At 37.9% G+C, this 20,079-nt stretch overlaps 1 protein-coding gene across 4 annotated transcripts in view; it reads right to left on the minus strand.

The window, feature by feature from the left end:
• The window catches only part of LOC117216689 (ras-related protein Rap1), a 69,703-nt gene that overhangs the window by 26,653 nt on the left and 22,971 nt on the right, over positions 1 to 20,079 (minus strand). For 2 of the 4 annotated variants that reach the window (XM_033463623.1, XM_033463622.1), the window contains exon 2: positions 11,341 to 11,452. The exons of the other annotated variants lie outside the window; for them this stretch is intronic. The gene's annotated coding sequence lies outside the window, so the exon portion shown is untranslated. The remainder of the gene's footprint in view (positions 1 to 11,340; positions 11,453 to 20,079) is intronic. 4 annotated transcript variants of the gene reach the window in all.

Raw genomic sequence — 20,079 nt, forward strand, 5'->3', positions numbered from 1 at the left:
ATATTTTCTTTGCTACGTCAAAAGAACACTGTACTGTGATAAAAGGCATCTCGACATATCTTTGTACCTAACTCAGCATCTCGTAGCAAAATTATCCACCGTAATTTACCACGTGTACCATCGAAACAAGTATGCTATCCGCCATAATAAAATACCTAGAGAAATCGTCAACATTTTTTTTCATAAAAGAAGAAAGGAATTCTTTGAATGACTAGCTAAAAATCACCGCTACTCTCCTTATTATAAAACTAAAACTGTCTCAAAATCTTCGTACATCTAACTCAATGCTCTCTAGTACAATCGTCCACTAGAATAAAATACTCGAAGGAATTGCCAACTCCTCTTTCCATAAAGAAAAAAGAAAGAAAAGAAGAAAGTAAAAGGAGAGAAATTCTTTCTTGACTACCCCGACAACTTACTACGACAGTAAGTTCGATTTACTAATGTCATCAACTCCGCCTCTCCCTGAGAAACAAACATCGAACAACGTCCCTCTAATAAAACCATCCATCCGTAATTCATGGTACTTCGTGAAACAGCTACACATCATCCAGCACGACAAAATACTCCGAAAAATCGTTCTTACACAAAAAAAAGAAGAAAAAAGAAAGAGGAGAAGTTCTTTCTTTAATCACCCCAACAGCCACTTCGTTTATCGATGTAATCGACTCCGCTGTTTCCGAGAAAGATGACCGACACTCGGCAACAAAAAACTATCCGCGTAATTCGTACGTTCGTATTCCTACGTACACAGAAGCGAAACGGCTACGGCATCCACCGTAACCGAACACCCAAACAAACCGTCAACTTCTCCTTCCACAGTAGAAAAAAAAAACTCTTTGTTCGCTGCCTCGAAAACTTGCTGCCGTAATAAAACTGTTCAAAAATCGCCGGTATCCGTCTCATCCACCGTTGACCAAACTTCTCTTTAAAACTCCTCCTCATCGTCCCTGATCCACGGACGAGAAGCTCGGCCTTCGAAACAACCCCGAAGTCATCCTCACCCACCTACCTACCCCATCCATCCCTTTTGTGGGACGTCGTCGTTATCCAATTAGACGTCTCGATTCCTGCCGCTGCCCCTCCATTGTCCCGTTGTTTCTCTCTGGCAATGTTTAATATCGGCGAAAATCGCTAGGCTGCAGAGGCAAGGACGATTAAAAATGAACGCCGGGGCCGCGTGGGCCTCTAAGAAGCCGAGAAAGAACGAGAGGGTGGGCGTGGATCGCGGGGGGTGAAAGCGGCGGACTGCTCTATTGTGCGAAACTGTGTCACAGGGACTGGGCTCGGGCGTCCGTAAGGCAAGTGCGCAAAGTGAAGAGCCGCCTCTCGCCGTCCATTTTTCCATCTACAAATGATTTCTGCGGCGTTATCGCTGGTGCGCGAAACTCTGCTTCTGGATAGGGGGGAGAGAGGGGAAGCGCGGCCAGGGGGAGAGATGTGCGCGGCCTCGTGAAAACTCAGAGTCTCGCGGATTCGCAATGGTTCGCCGCATTTTTACATTAACGGTAACCGTTATTTGTTATTTGTAATATATTCTTTTTTTATTTATTTATTAAAATTACAATCAATCCTCGCGTTGAGAATTTTCGGTAATTTTTCTGGCGTGGCGCAGTGACATGACTGATTATTTATAATAAGTTAATACTTATTATAAGTATAATTTATATTTTATATTTATATTTTAATAAAGAAGCCACGACATATTTTGCTATAAGAAATAGCAAAAATCTTTTTTTTTTTTCTTTTTCAATGCTTCTCTATATTTTTCATTTTATATATGGCCTGCTGATACTCGTTATTGGTTTGTCAACCTGATTTTGTCCTCTTTCGCTCTCGTGTGTTTTTTCCCCGGTGATGTTTGGTTTTTTAACCTGATGAATTGGAAACCGGAGATGAAAGCATATTTTGACTGTAGCTTTCGAGGATCGAACACTCGCGATTCATACGGAGGAATGCGATGCCTACACACGCGCGCAACCATACACACGTATACAAGTATATCAAGCGTACAAAGTCGAAAATTCAAGAAACTAACCGAAACAGCTGCGTTTCTACGGAATGAGAAGCATATGAAAAAAATGAAAAAAAAAAAAAATTGAACCGACCAGAATATTGATATTAAATATTATCGTGTGGCGAATAGTTGATTCGATTTGAACGATTCGTATGTCTCTACGATGTGATAAATTTAAATATCCAAGATCAATGTACGTTCAGGTACGTAAAATCAAACGTTCTAATAATATGCTAAATTTTCCGCTTGCTTTTAAGTCAAAAGTTCTCCGTCATTGGATTTTAACAGGAAAGGAAAAAGTTTGGTCGTATAAACTTACCAAAGTGGCTGAGAAAAATCACAATGGGCATCGAATCGCACTGCATCCGAAATTAGAGCTCATAAAGACCACACCGAACCATCGAACTGTGTCACTAAAGTTTCATGAAAACGAGACCTTGAACGATACCTCAAACCCCTATTCTAATATAAACCTCCGATTACACTGGGTCAAATCGATATCATCTAATTCTTCTCCTTTTTTTCTTTTTTTTTTTTTTTATTAATACCATGGATTCGAGGCCTGTTGACGAACAATTAATCGATAAAACAATTTCCTAGTAAAATACACGGAAAAAAGGAGGAAAGTTGACGATTTTTTTGAAACTCGAGGGACGAGGGTTTTTTTTTAATTTTTGACGAGTTTTTGAGAAGTAGATAGAAAGTATTCGTGCATGTTATATAATATTATGTTTATAAACAAAGAAATTTTTTGTCGCAAGATCTGTTCGGATTTTCTACGATGAATTTTTGTTAAAAAAAAACGCATAATGATCTTGTAAGAAAAAAAAGGAAAAAGAAAAGAAAAGCAAGCAAATGAAAGATTATCAAGAACTTTAAAGCTGAGAACGAAAACAGAAATCGAATTGTTTCTTGAAACTGGAGGTTCAACTATGTAATTTCTTCAGATTTCTGAAGACTAAAGAAATCTACTAAGTAATTCATACTAATTCGAAAAGAAGAAGAAAAAGGTACTAAACGATCGTAAGTACTTTACGAAGAAACTTACAAACTTCAAAGTCCGAGAATCGGGAAAAAAATCGAGCAACTTCTTAATTTGTTTCATTGACTATTAGCAAATTATCGAACTCTTCGATAATTGAATCAACGTTTCAATTGCCAAAGTTCCGATACCTCCTGTCTGCGACTTTAAGAAGAAGAAAAACTGATAAACTGGAAGATCTTCAAGAACTACATGATTCCTCGATCTGTTTAATAAGTCGTTAAACAAATTATGAAATTATGCAATGACTGATTTCTCTTTCAAGATATCTTACACGTACGCACATTTCGCACGTTTTTTACCCAAAATTTCCCACGTTATAGTCTTCTTATTTTACGTACGTCGTAACTCATCGTCGAACAAATTATCAAATTCTCGTTTCAATTCTACCAGAAATAATTGACTGCGAGTTTTTTACCTAAAATTTCCCACATCATAGTCTTCTTATCTTACGTACGTCGTAACTCATCGTCGAGCAAATTATCAAATTCTCGTTTCAATTCTATCAGAAATAATTGACTGCGTGTTTTACTACCCAAAATTTCCTATTCCATAGTCTTCTTATCTTACGTACGTCGTAACTCATCGTCGAACAAATTATCAAAATCTCATTTCAATTCTATCAGAAATAATTGACTGCGTGTTTTACTACCCAAAATTTCCCATTCCATAGTCTTCTTATCTTACGTACGTCGTAACTCATCGTTGAGCACATTATCAAAATTTCGTTTCAATTCTATCAGAAATAATTGACTGCGTGTTTTACTACACAAAATTTCCCATTCCATAGTCTTCTTATCTTAGGTACGTCGTAACTCATCGTCGAACAAATTATCAAATTCTCGTTTCAATTCTATCAGAAATAATAGACTGCGTGTTTTACTACCTAAAATTTCCCATTCCATAGTCTTCTTATCTTACGTACGTCGTAACTCATCGTCGAGCAAATTATCAAAATCTCGTTTCAATTCTATCAGAAATAATTGACTGCGAGTTTTTTACCCAAAATTTCCCACATCATAGTCTTCTTATTTTACGTACGTCGTAACTCATCGTCGAGCAAATTATCAAATTCTCATTTCAATTCTATCAGAAATAATTGACTGCGCGTTTTTCTACACAAAATTTCCCACGTCATAGTCTTCTTATTTTACGTACGTCGTAACTCATCGTCGAGCAAATTATCAAATTCTCGTTTCAATTCTATCAGAAATAATTGACTGCGTTTTTTTACCCAAAATTTCCCACATCATAGTCTTCTTATTTTACGTACGTCGTAACTCATCGTCGAGCAAATTATCAAATTCTCATTTCAATTCCATCAGAAATAATTGACTGCGAGTTTTTTTACCCAAAATTTCCCACATTATAACCTTCTTATCTTACGTACGCAATTTGCTATGAATTAAGAATCTCTTAATCAGTTTGACCCATCGTTAAAACAAATTGTAAAACTCCCCAATCGTGGAATAAATATTTTTTTATTCGAGATTTCTCCCATTATATCCGGCGCTTCGTCGTGAATCAAGAACGCCTTAATCTACGTTTAACCGATCATTAAGCAAATTATAAAATTCCCCGATAATAAAGTCAACATTTTTCATTCGAGATTTCTGACATCCTATCCTTATTCATTATGAATCAAGAACATTTCGTTTCCACATTTTCGCCCCCTTTCAACCTCCTCTTATCACGGTTGTAACTTATCTGGCGAATATATCACGATAACTGTACGATATATTAGCGGAAAAATTACTTCCTGCAGCACTTAGTAAGTGCAATTTATTTCCGCGACACGAGAGGATAAAAAAGTAGAAGAAAAAGAAGGCGAGAAAGAAGAAAATGTCAGGTGGCCGGGGCTAAGCGAATAAGTCGAACCGCCTGTAATGCGAATAGTAATTCAATTTCCATCGCGTAATAGAAATTACTTCGAGAATTATGTGATCTCGCCGGATTTTCCTCTGCCCTGTCCACGCCAATTTTTCATCGTCCCTCTACCAACGATTTTATCGCGAAATATTTGCATATTCAAAAACATATTAGTTGCGGAGATGAATTATTTCTTACATTTCCTTTTACAAGCCATTTTCAAATATAGTGTATACATATACATAAAGTCATTTTCTCTCTATTTCGAAATTTCCAAGCACGTCGATTTTTATATTTGTAAAATTGAACGAGCACGATTGACCTATGGACCGAATGGCCGCGAAACACATCGATTTAAATCGACCAAAGTATAAGATTTATATAAGTAAATCCAGAGACACGTACGAATGGAGAATGGTAAAAAGAAAACGAACAAATTGATTCGAGTACGCTAAATTTCCGACGAATGTCCGAGAAACTTCGTAAAGCAACAATATCGCTATGGGACGAAGTTTATTTATTCGGAGATTATTTCAAGAAGAAAAGAATATTTAAATTACACAGATCTTAATTTTTAACCTTCTCAGAATTGGAGATGAATTTTTTGAATTAATCGATACGATACGTTGATACCGTATAACGTTGTGATAAGAGAATCTTCTGGTGGGACAAAATTTTCGTTCAAATACCATTTACAGGGAAATTACTGTGAAAGAAATTATTCGAATCTGTGAATAGGGAATATCGAAGAACGCAGTTTGAATAAAACGACGATATACAGTAGAATCGTATACAGAAACGGATTTATCTTAGAAAAGGTCACGGGCTAAGTACCGTACGAGGAAGGATTTTCTCGAGCAGCGATTTCTCGTTTATCGTTCGTCTTGCTCGGTGAATTTCCACGGCATTGAAAAGCGCGTTATGAAACGCGAGAATCCTCCGATACATCCGACGTACGCGTGCACGTGTTCGCATCGGGTAGGCAAAGAGAGGCCATGAAAATGAAAACCTTCTTACATACAAAAGTATAGAGAAACAACGCACGTATTCCATTCTGTTCGTCTTATCCGCTTGCTCTTCGCATTTCCAGAACGCCGAGCTACGGTTATTCGCGTTAATAAGGTCGACCACATCGAGAAATATGGAATGGACGAAACTGATAACGATAAAAACCGAAGATACGAAGAAAATGCCAACTGGCAAGTTTTGCAAAGACAAACGCGAAATTGACACAGCATTTTGCTCCGAGGACCAGAGAGAACAGAACGAAAAGAGAGAAACTCGACTGAAATACTGTGAGACTGACGCGAGAACAGCCAACTACAACAGGTAGAAACTCGTTTATCCGAAAGTTCGGATAAGAGAGGCTCGCCGGCTATCCCCACCCGTTATATTATAAGTTCGGATACGAGAGACTGCCGTTCGGATGACCGAGTTTGTCTAATTCGTTTTCACGATTACACGATCTTTGGTTTCGTGATGGTAACTATGGAAACGGCACGTATCGGTTTACTCAACAATATGTCGTGCGACAAATTTGTGTGTGTGTGTATATATATATATGCGAATACAAATATATAAACGCTGCAGACATGAGGTGAGAAAAAAACTCGCGGTTCACGCTTTGTTTACGCCACAGAGTGTGCTCGTTGGTGCTTCTCCTCAGCCACACGCAGGACTTCGTGAAATGCAATATATATATATATATATATACGTAAGAACAAGATACATCGGTGATCCTCGTGTTAGGTAATAGAGGCTCGCTTAGGAATTCGTATGTGCGAGGTTGGGTCTGAATTTTTTGTACAAACGAGGTTCTACCGTAGACGTAAACAAGGAGACGTGTATTACACGTAGCGTTACACGTAGTACGAGGATCAAATGACGTAGAACTTCTTTGGTTCGTAACTTTGTATTTCGATAAGACATTTCAGAAAGGTAGAATTCGGTTGTTGTTGCCTCGCCATTGGGTTGCCACAATGTTTACGCCGCAGCTTCGGTGAAAGCGGAAGGTCAGGTCGGAAGCTAATTGCACGCGAGTTGTTCCACTTGTTCGTCGCTGTTGAAACGTCGTCCTCCTAACGTCTCTTTAAATGGTCGCGATTTTGTGGAACTCTGGCTCTCTCTCCCACGGAGGAAAAGCCATACTTCCACGAAGTAACGTATCGAGTTTAGAGCAAATTTCGCCGACTGTTACCGTGCTCCGTCAGTTCCCGGAACAGCTTCGACGTTCGCTGGCGTTGCACCGGTCTTTTGGATGCGATCGACGTCCGCTAGAAAAACCGACTCACGCCGTGCAAACGCCTGGGTTCTTGATAGTTTTTCACGTGTCGAGTTTCACAGCGACGGCGTAACGTCTTTGTGGAAAATGGTGGCAAGAGGTTGCGAACGAGAGATTACGTACCTCCTTAACATTTAACAAGATACGTTTCAAATTTTGCTGCAAGTAGCGCGCTACAGAGACGGAACGAACTTATGGGACGACGAAGATACCTAAACAATTTCCTATTTAAGAACAATAATTTATAATTTACCATCTGTCATTTAATAGATATCTCTATATTTCTTCCTCCTCCAGCGTACATCGAGATCGAACGAGAAGAGGAATGAGAAATCTATGTAAAGCAACAATCTCCTTTTTATATCCAACAGGCAAAAATTAACTAGACGTACGACGTATACACGTTCCTTCCGCTGTCTTCGATCGACAAAAAATCCACCCTGCCGATTCTCCACCGCGTGCAACATCCCCAGAACACGTAAAAAGTGCGGTGGAAACTCGTGTAACCGACGCAACTCGATTAATCTTATCAGAAGGACGAGGCATCGACTCGTAGCTACTACCTTGGCTGCAAGGGTTTACTAGCTCCTGCCCCTAGGTAAAAGGATACGCGAAAGTTGCGAAAACCGATAGTTCTGCCATTAATTCCGCTTCGTTAGCGCTTCGAGAATACTTCACGCGTGCTAGATTGAAGAGAATCGTAGAATGAGCGAGAGAGAGAGAGAGAGAGAAAGACACTGGAATTAATTCTATTTTGCAGAGAAGTGCGCTACAGTGCAACCAATTGCATCTTCGAGCGTCTCGAGGCTCGTGTTTCACCCTGCTTTAAGGACGACCTCGCTTCTAATTAACATAAATACTCGGCCAACGACGGTTTACAGCGAGTTCATTGTGCCGGCCACCCGCCAGCCTCCTCGCAAATATTGACGCACAGTGGATTTTATGGACAGATTATGGTTGCTCGAAATGGGATCGTAAAGCGTGAGTAGTAAGAGGGTGATTTAGTTGGCTCGGGGTTGGCTTTACTTGGCGACCAGTGGACTGCGGATTTTTCTGCATTTGTGACAAGTTTGATGCTTCGAAATATGATACAAAGAAATATGTATAATATCGAAGGTATGATGGTAATATTTAGTTAATAGTATAATTGAATTAATAAATACAGTAAACCAAATTATTGGCTATACACAGTTATAGTTAGTAATATAAGTACGGTTAATCATTTATTTAACACTAACCTTACCAGACCCGGTCAAATGACCGGTTTTAAAATTTAATTTAAAATTGTATCTTCGTTCTTATTTCTTTCGTTCGTCTAACTTTACGTAAATTCTTCTATTACCCTATTAATCAGTTTCTCAATTATTTACGTAAAGTTGGACGAGCGAAAGAAGCGACAACGAACGTACAATACAATTTCGAATGAAAGTTCGAAGCCTGGTAAGGTTAGGTTAGGTTAATATTCGCTACTATCGTCTTCCGAGATCAATGTATATATCGTACGAAACATAAATACATTATTCGAAATCTTAAGGCTGGTATATCAAAGTACAGAATTCGTCGAAGTGCTAACTATGTAATTTCAAATATTATCTATTCCTAGAAACACGATAGCGTCCCATTAATTCCGAATATCTATCTGCTCCATCTATCTAGAACCCCGTTTGACGTATTATTCGTTCACCCTATCTAACATTCGATACGTTCGAAAATACATAATGGAAGTCGGTTTACACGAAAGAAATTTTAGCGGCGGCTGATTACCTGAACATTAGCCGAGCTTCTATCACCTGAACTGCCGCTCAGCGTCAATCCACCATATTACGTACACCTGTGGGACTCTTTTTACACGGCACCTTTCTTCCTCTACGCGATTCACTTTAACACGGCTTTTTTATTTTAAACGGTTTATTCACTTCTACACGTTCTTTTTAACTCTTATGTTATTGATTATGTTATTAACTCTTATACGTCCCGCTTGTTTTTCTTTTTTCACGCGTTTCATCGTTCCACCGTAAACGATACCAATCTCGAACGTTTAACGCGATTTCAAAGGGATTTAGAAACTCGTATGGCTTGTTACGCAGAATTATCAAAGGAAAGAACGTACGTCTACGCGACTGATACAAACCGGTCAGATCGGACGTAAACGATACTTCGAACGACGAAAGTGACCTCTTCGCCGCTAATCAGAAAGCTTGTAATACGTGCTCGTACAATAATAATAATATGGAAAGTGACGATGACCAAAATGTTGATCTTTGGGAAAAGTATTTTTCCCATTTCCCTTAACGCGTTACCTTCTCCTTCGTGCGTTTATTGAATAAAACGTCGTCATCGAACGCGCCTCTATGTTTTAACCAGTTGGTTGTTGCGCGTATCTAAGGTGCGTGGCAAAAAGTAAGCGACGACGAGTATACTCGTCAAACGCAGAGTATGTGTGACTGTTATAATATGGAATTAAGTCGTAACCGAATGACTCTTTTGTTTTTCAATTTTATTACTGCAATTTACTGCCATTACTAAATTGCAATTTAAACGGCAAATTGCGATTACTTTTTACGCGCGACGAGTATACTCGTCGTAACGCAGAATGTTGCCATTTCTTCATGACGAGTATACTCGTCGATCATACTGACGAGTATATCCGTCGATCATACTGACGAGTATATCCGTCGATCATACTGACGAGTATATCCGTCGATCATACTGACGAGTATATCCGTCGATCATACTGACGGGTATATCCGTCGATCATACTGACGAGTATATCCGTCGATCATACTGACGAGTATGTCCGTCGATCACACTGACGAGTATACTCGTCAAAAACAGCTAACTGGTTGAATTGCTTCTTTTATTGTTTGCTTTGATTTAACACGAGTTTCGTACTCTGTTGCAAACTAATCGTTTCACGACTTTTTTACACTTTTTACCGCATCCGCCCTGTAAAAACAGTCGCAGATGCGTACGAACGTTTATCACAAAAAGCTGACCACGCGTCGCATGACACAATTCGCAGTTGCTAAAAGTTTGCAATGTTATTAAACGTTATTTGGGAGGAAATGTTTCGTGGAATCCTCTTATGTCTCGTACGAACACGAACTCCTATTAACCCAGCAAAAAATCACAGGTGGAAATAGGTCATAGGGAGAAATAGATGGACTCCTATTATACGAACTAACTTGTCTCCCGTCAGTTTCACATGAACCAAGTGCTACTGTATTACGAATTTCCTAATAACTAACCAATTAATGTTCGTTCAAAAAATTTGTACGATACACAGCGTTGCGAATAATTATAGTTTCGAACATACTTTCCGCGTTATTTCCTCGATATTTCCAACGTACCATTGATCATGCCTGGATGTTCTAAGCGAAACCTTTTTTTCTTTTTTTTCTTTTTACAAATGCTATAGAACATTAGGAGATATTACGTTTAATAACTGGAATTGAGGTGAAGGGACGATTCTTCAACGAGACAACTGCCACAGTAAAGATTTCGGAATAGAATTATTACCATGGCCGGTATCGGATGCCGAACTGTGGGTGAATTAACTAACAAGGAAAGTTTACGATCAGGCCACCTGTAAAACATATCGTCGAACTTGGAGAAAGAATAAAATCCACGTGAGCGAATATTCGAAACGAAACTTTAAACAAGTTCAGTGGATAGCGTGGCCAACAGATTGATAGAGGTAATTAGAAATGGAGACAAATTTCACTGAATATTGGATAAAGACGTAACGATATTAACACTGGATTTATAGTTTTTCACAAACAACGAGGTGTATAATTTAAAAAGTAATTTAATTTTGTCCAGACTTTGAGAGAAAGAAATTTGTGTCTATCGTATCTTCGGTTTCCTTCTTTTTATAGATTATAATATAAAATTATACGAAACGATTTTCTCAACATTTACTTTAGTATCGTGAAAGATCTAAAAACAGGGTTGAATAATTATAAAATTATTCACCACACTGTATATGTACGATATAATATACTAATATTTCATATTTAGTCAAGATCTTATGTAAAGATTATGTTTGTATACGACAGAGCAAGAGTGGAATACACGTTGCTAATTTTGGGGTGGGACAAGTGGGTGGAAAAAAATCGCTGGAGGACTCACCGTCAGAAAATCCAGGGAAACGCAATCGATGAGCCACTACAAGAATATTCGAGTCGAGTACCGCCGCTCAACCTTGCACCCCCTTCTTGCTAATTCACGCAACGCCACTTCTCTGAAACGAGAACAATAGAAGCACATGAGGAAATCTGGCGTTTAAGAACCCTTTCCTTGTTAAATGCTCTGAAAAGCGAGATAAAGCTGAAAAATGGATAGTCACGTTGAAAGACACCAAGATTGTAAAGATGTCTAAGCCAAAGGATATTTCAAATGAAGCGCATTTTAACGCTAGAACTATCGACCGGTATAAAATCAGCCAAAATTATTCATCTATAAAAAATACGTAATATTTTTTTCATCGTAGCTTTCTTACAAAAGGAATCTCATGTCACGTAGTATATTTTTGGTATTATTAACTCATCTGGGAATATGATCCCTGAACGAGAGTTGGCACGTTTATAAAAAGTTGTAAAACCAGTCGTTTCGACTGGCGTGGTAGTTCTAGTGTCAGCATCGTGATCGATCTGGAATTTTCCTGATAATCGACACCATCGTATCGAACGATAGGCGGTAAAAATTCTAAAAACGTGTGGAAAGTTACACAAAACGAGGAAACTGATTAATTCGAGTTCGCTAAACCTTTTACGCTTTGATAAGAACCAGTTATTTTGACTGGTATTGGAATAAGTAGCCACGATACAAAATTGTTTTAATTTTGAATAAATAACAAAAAAAAAAAAAAATAAAATTCATTATATTATTCCTTTGTGTGGTAGTTCTAGCGTTAATCTCTTACGTACGAGCGTGGACTAAAGTCGACAATAAGGCTTCGTGCACACCGGCGACAATTTGTAGCTTACGAAAATGGCGTTTGCTCGTATTACTTTATACGAACGTGCGCGCGTTTGACGACGCGGCTGCACGACGACAGTTTTCTTGTTAGAACAAGAATAAATTGAACTTTTGATTGATAGAAGCGAGCACAACAAATTGTCGCTGTTACGCACATAGCCTAACACGTATTATTACACGATCGTTTTTACTCGCGTCAGTCAAGTGACACTAAACAGCGGCTGAAATTTATTTATATATATTTACACAAGGTATTTACGTAAAAATCTATAAAATAAGATCTATAAAACAGGAATAGAATCTATTAAAGTCTAAAATTTCTGTAAAAGAAGAACGTGGACAATATTTTACAATTTCACTCTGGTTTTTTCTTTAAACTTGGAATATATCGGAAATAGTTATCTAAAAAGATAAAATATCGTTTAAAAAGTGGAGCGTCGCAAACAATTCTACGTACTCTTAACGCCATATCGAAACTAAAACTAACCTAAAACAAACTGTATAATTATATATTTTTATTTTCTACAAATAAAAAATTAAGTGCAAATTAAGCAAATTAAGCGACAGAAGTAAACAGTTAGAAGAGCAATTTAAATTAACCTGTATCGATAGAGTGACAACAAAAAAAGATTACGAGGCATACGACGAACAACGTTTAAAGAATTTTACACGCTGTTCGGATTAGGATTAGGTTTCGCCTCTGGCGGACGAGTGGCGAAATAAAAATGGCGAAATATGATACTTTGTACTAGGTTGAGGTTAGGTTTAGGTAGTTTTAAAATAGAATCAAAAGTACTTATAATAGTTCGCGATACCTTTTTCTGGCATTTTGCTTATTCAAATAACGCCATTCGATATATCCAAGTTTGCAGGAAATCGGAAATACCGATGAAATCGTAAAATATCGACAGGAAGAGAATACAGGAAAATAACCGGAGAATCGGATGGTCAGGTAGATTACAGTCGCCATTTTCCGTGGAAAGATTTTCCTAAGGAGCGTGCTTCGAACCGAAAGTAATTTTTCCACCGTATTCCGTGTTTCCATTGGACATTCCAAATGCGCCAACCGGATTTACCACGGTTCAGTAGCTCGGGTGCATCGCATCCATGGAAATCCGAGCGTTTCTCGCTTTATTGCAGCGACACGAAAAAAACACGAAGAATTACAGCCGCTGTATCTTAAAACGGTGCACGACCTAGTGAACCTTGATTCAGCTTCGAGATCGACGAATTAAATTTCACTGCGTGGAAAGAGACATCTTCCAGACAAGAGAAATATCTTCTCTCAATATATCATTGAAGAAAAAAAGAAATCTGACAAAAAAAAAAAGGTATCGATTACTATCATCTGGTTCTCTTATGAAATCAACGGGGAGATACACAATATCGTAGAATAAAATCTCGCGAATAAAGATTAGTCTTATACGTGTAGGTATTAATAATAAATTTTATTATTAAAAATAATAATAAATTTTCAAATGCTATGGAATTTCATTGTGATCTACATTTGCGTGGGTAGATGGAAGATTTTTCTTTCGCGTTAAATATGTCTCGGCTAAAACATTCAGACACGATACCAGTGATATATGATAACATGCAACACGGTATGATAGCATGCATTTTTTCAAACGTTCGAATCTCATGGAATTTTATTATGCTTACGTATGTGAGCAAGTAGAAGATCTACATTTAATGCTAAATATGGTTTAACTAAGAGATTCAAACACATAGTAGCAATAATGTATGATAACATGCAACATGGTATAACAGCATACATTTTTGGAAAGCTCAGACGCTATGAAATTTTATTATGATTTACTTATGTGAGTTAATATAAAAGTTCTTCATTTCGCGTTAAATATGATGAAATTAAAAGATTGAAACACACAGTAGCAATAACACAATATACAAAAATGTATATTTTCTGAACGCTCAAGCGCTACAGAGTTTTATGATGATCAAAGTCCAAGAACAAACAGGAGACTTTTGGTTCATGTTAAATATAGTTCAATTCAAAAAATCCATATAATGGCAATAATATGCGATAACGTGCTTATTTAGAGAGACTATTTTTAGCTGTAATTGTACGTTTGAGCCCACTATTCATGCTGTGTATTAATTTTGCTCGAAGCGTATATTTTCGCAGTAAACATGTTTTGCAACTTCCATATAAATTTTCGTGTTGATTCCAAATCTTACCATTGCGATAACGACGATCGCGTCTAAATTTTCGCCAATGACAAAATTTCGAAAAGCTGCGTATAGCACGCGATAATGACCTGATAACAAAAAATGTTCGCGAACATACTTCGATGAGCGACTGTTTTGTGAGCGATCGTTTTGTAAACGCAAAATTGGGAAACAGCTAATACGTAGGTATAGAAGCTATTTGTGGCAGGTTGAACGTTACTCAAGAATTACGGTATATCTAAGGAACACGTTATATTCTTCGTAGCATGACGCGATGTCAGGAGTAAGCTGATTCTCTTGGCGTGTAATCATTGCTGAACAAGCTGTAGATTCCTTTTACGCTCAGATATGCCATGTTAAGATTTTGCCATAGCTGGTTTTCCTCTATCTTCTATCGGAACTCAACAACGCATTCAGTTATTTCCTTCAAACGCGATATCTCTACACGGAAGATAAAGCAATCTACGAGGTAATTAGCTCACAACTAGAAACTATTAGGTATAAAAAACGTCGTTGCAGAGATACCAAGCGCATGATAATTTCACGCTAATCGAAATACCGATATATCGTTATATTTCGTTGCTACTTTGTTGGCAACTAAGTAGTTGCGGATTTCGTCGATACTACCCAATGACAAAATCCGCAATCACTTAGTTTCCAACCCAATAGAGTCGATCCGAATTGTCGGTCTACGACGAAAACAACAATTTTTGCTTCAAACGCCAAGAATTACGCTCGATCTATCATTGTCTAGGTTATCGAAGGAAATACATTGTCAGACACATGTAGACGATGTGAAAGGCGTGACCTTGGAATAGGAACAGCAGGTAGGTTTAAGAAGTCTCACGTTGCAAAATCTGCAGGTTTTTCTTCCGATCGTTCGAGTTTCCATTGTCACTAGTAGCGTAAAACTCAGCAGAAATTCACCGTGATTCTTGATAATCTTCTAAATTGTTAAATTATCAATCCTCGTTACTCCACTTTTTCCACTCTACCTACCAAACGACTCGATCTTCCGACTCGATCCTGACACAGGTCAACATTGGACTGTAAATAAAAATTCTTCGTCCCAATCTGGTCCATTAAACAACGATATTCGATACGATCGATCCAATCGCGTGTATCAACTTTAAAGCTCGTTTTGTTCGCCACTGTAAGCGCGCAAAGGGGTTGAAAAAGGAAGAACAAAAAAGAGAAGGAGCAGCGGATTTTCACGTCAGCGCACGCTCTGCCTGTTGGCTCGTCTCGATTCCAACTCGCGAGCAATTATCCTTCGATCGTGCGAGTTCGAAGGATTAATAGGTTCCGCTCGCGTCACGTCATCGTTCTTTGTCGCGACGCGTTTCTCTCCTCGATTTCCGGTTATTAGCTACGGCACAGTTGCTACCAAAAGCTTTGCAACTCGCCGTACACCGGCGTAATATTACGTTTCTTCGAAGAAACTGAAGTGCAACGTGACGGGTAAAGCGCGAACGTTCGAACGACGAATTAACTTTGAACGTTGAATTAATCGAGCGCGAAACGTCGGTTTAATTCACCTGTTTTTACTTTGTTTTTCCATCACAGAGGCAAAGGGGAAGAATTGCTCGATATGGTGCGAAGGTGAGATTAAAACGACTAAATTGACAAAGTGAAATGAAATTCCGTCGATGAAATTCGAACAGCTTAAAGTTCCCATTCTAACATTGATTTTTTATTTCAAATCTAGTCGTAAATTCGATTAACCAGCTGATGGGAATGTCGCGAATTTCAACCTTCCTCTTGCAAACCGATCGGACCTTTCGAGTAGATCGGTTTGTCCTAGCAATTCAGCAAATTCTGTTGTAGCAATTGTAACGCTGATATCTGTGATCGTAGAAGATGGATTAATATCGGAACACGATCTGGTAACAGGAAATTTCTACAGCCGATAAAGATTCCGTTTGCGTTCATTACATTCGTTTGGCTTTATTGATTTTTCAAATAAGACGGAATTTCAGTGAAATTTTCTCCATGATGGTGTTAACCTTCCCTTTGACGATAGCTGTTGAAAAGGTGAAATATTCGATAAAATAAAGCAACGCCTAATTTTACGGGTCCGTAGACGGAACATCGAGAATCTCGAGACGAAATTTCCCATGAAAATGGAATAATCGATAAAAATAAGCTGGCAAATTTCATGGCTATGCTTCTTCGATGGACGTGTCTTCTACGAATGTTTCAGAGTTGCTTTCAGTCGTTGTTAACGTGTTATAACGTAGCTTTGGTTTTTTCTTTCTGACTGAAAAATACGACACAAAGCAGGATAGATCAAGCTGACCTTTCCTGGTCCATCATTTTTACGTTGAGTTACTATTATTGACTTTTTCGTCCAGTCGGCAATTAAGAACGCTGTCAGTGATCCATTAAAGCATTATGAAGCTCTTTGACGATGCTTAAGCGGTAAGTTTCGTAGCCTGCTCGAAAGACTTTTAACAACCACGACACGGCGGCTCCTCTGTCTCTGACCATTTACACGCTGTACAGTGGATTATCGGAGGAAACGAGGTGCCAAAAAAGAAAAAAGAAAAGGAAATACGTGCAAAGATATCGCGATCTTAATTATTTATGTTATCCGTCCTATATAATAATTTATTTATCGAATTTAAATTTATCACTAATTTTTCTTCTACTTTAAGTAATTTGAAATATATACAGGGTGGTTGATAATTGGTGGTACAAGCCTAAAGGGGGTGATTCTACGCGAAAAAAGAGGTCGGAAATATAGAATAAAATTTTTTTTTTTTTAATTTTTCCATCGAGACAACGATCTACAGTGAGATCCGTTATAACGTACCGCACGCGTACCCAGCGAAAATTCAAAGTCGATTTTCTCAGAAACGAAGCCTCGAACGAAAAATTTTTATTCTATATTTTCCACTTCTTTTTTCGCCTAGAATCACCCCCTTTCCGCTTGTACCACCAGTTACCAACCACCCTGTATATATACAAATTTTGTATTTTGAATTTTGATTCTGTGGCATACAATGATTTATGATACTTAAATACGTCACACTAAATCCTGGTAAAAGACAGTACATTGGAGTTTGTTTTATATTCGCCGGAGAACTGTACGCGACGATATATCAAAGTTTTATTTCAAATCACGTTGCAATTTACATACTTCGATTCGAATACGTAGCTTAAATCTTGCTGACGGGCAACGATTCTTATATCATATTTTACAGAAACAAATGTATATTCTGACCTGATTCTGCCCAGATATTTTGAGAACGGCAGATTAGATCGCGTCAGATGGGTCTAACGAACTGTCTCCACGATTAATTTCGTGTGCTGGAACGTGCTATTACCAAGATCATAATTAATCTTGCCGCTGACAAATTCGGTAAACGACTGTCAGACATGTTCCAAACGATCAAACAAATACCAACCATCGCATTCCCTGCGAATATCTTTTCTCTTCATTATTATTATTATAATTATTATTCATTTCGAATTTAAGCAATCAACTTATTTTTTATTATTTCGTACGTGTTTCTACCATTCTTTAACCCTTTGCACTCCTATGACTCAACATCAGTTTTTATTTCACAAGCTCCTTTGTTCAGTTCCACTTGACATTCCTTCAGGTCGAGCTTTTTTTGTGATTGCATCCTGGAAATTGCTTCAAGATATATGGTACACTTAAAAATTAGAAAATACAACAATAGTGTGAATAAAATTGGTATTTAAGTTCGTTTATTTCTTCCTTTATTTATTTAAATTGTCTTATTTTTTGATTCAAGTAAATTTCAAATAGAGCACTTAAAAGCGTTGGGAGCTGCTTGTCGACGAAATTGAAATAAAATTCGAAGCGCGAAGGATTAGCAGGTGTTCCATCTTCACATCGGAGGCTCGTCGTTTTAGATAAAACGTCGAACTTCTTAAGAAATCAAAAATACCAGTGTCTTCTCGCTGAACGATGCGCAATATAAATTTTATCTGGAACGCGAGTCTGTAAGTTGAAAATGCGAAACTATAGGCAAGAAAAGATACAACGAGTTCTGTGATTCGGTGTGTTAAAATTTTCCAAAAACGCTAACGCAGGAATTTCGTTTAGGTAGAAACGGGAAGACGAACGTGCAACTGACGATCGGACGATTCTTACAGAAAGCTTAATCTTCATAGAAAGTCACGAAATCAATAAGAAGAACGAAAGCAGATATATAGAACAGTGGGAAACGTGGGTAGATGGGAAAAATACACGTTGCGAGACGACCTACACGTCGCACACGTGTGCGCTCACTTTTATTTTCAGTGCGAATCGTCATCGACTGTTTCTAGTCGGTCGTTTGCGATCGAGTAAAATATCATAAAACGTTGAGAAATAAAAAGAGCATAAAGAACTTCAAACAGAAAATTCGAAGCGAGAAGAAAAATAAATAACAAACTGACCGCTTTCAACGGTATATTGGATTTCTCGAAGATCAAAACGCTTTACTTTTGCTGTTAATACTCGTATTTCTTCATTTTTCATCGCTTTGCAGTATTATCGTGTTCGCATTAGCCTAACTCTATAAGCATCTTCATTAGCATTCAATTTGTCGTAGAATTTAAAACAGAGAAAAATGTATTTGTCATACGCTTCATGCCATTTGTCAACAACGTTAGGTATGTTCATAAAGCTATGAAAATATCCAACTGACAAAATACTAAAAATAGTTCGAATATCTAGACTCGCAATAATACGGCACATTTCAATTTCACCATCTTTTGTGTATCTTGGAATTTCCAAGAACGAGGTATCTCAAAACTTGTGGTTCAAAATGAGAGAGAATACGGCAAGTATGAAACGAAACGACGAAGAAACCAAAGAATATTTATTTTTCAATCTCTTACGCCCATAAAAAGAAGAAGAAAATACAAATTCCTAATTAATAAAATACGCGTGGGTAGCTTAGATATACAGGGTGGTTGGTAACAGGCGGTACAAGCGGAAAGGGGGTGATTCTACGCGAAAAAAGAAGTCGAAAATGTAGAATAAAAATTTTTCGTTCGAGGCTTCGTTTTCGAGAAAATCGACTTTGAATTTTCGCTGGGTACGCGTGCGATACGTTATAACGGATCTCACTGTAGATCGTTGTCTCGATGGAAAAATTAAAAAAGAAAAAATTTTATTCTATATTTCCGACTTCTTTTTTCGCATAGAATCACCCCCTTTAGGTTTGTACCACCAATTACCAACCACCCTGTATAATTTGGCGATATTATTCGACATATTCAAATATCTCCGCGCTTCGTGTATTCCTGGAGTTTCGACAACAAGCTATTTTTATTTTCAAATAAATGTATCCTTCGAAACGAGGAGAAAAGTAGCAGAATGGAAACATAAGGGAACAAAGAATCGTCATTTCTCGGTTCCATTCCTTCCGCAGACATGTTAAAACGTTTCGTTAATAAAATACGCATATAGTTCGAATATTCAATTTCGTGTCGACATTCCACGTATATCTAACTTTTTGCTACCTTTCGTGCACTCTAAACACTGCAACAACAAACTGTTCCAATATTTCTATGTTCGAGAACGAGGAAGAACATGGCGAAAGAAAACACGCGAGAACAAAGAATTCTCATGTTTCTTCTTTTTTTTTTTTTTTTTTTTGTTTCGTTAGAACAAACATTGGTAAAGCAAAGACAGATGGAAGCGGTCGATTATGTGCGAGCGCGGATAATCTTACGTTG

This window comes from Bombus bifarius, unplaced genomic scaffold (assembly GCF_011952205.1).
Source record: "Bombus bifarius isolate JDL3187 unplaced genomic scaffold, Bbif_JDL3187 scf7180000007973, whole genome shotgun sequence".
Lineage (NCBI taxonomy): Eukaryota > Metazoa > Arthropoda > Insecta > Hymenoptera > Apidae > Bombus > Bombus bifarius.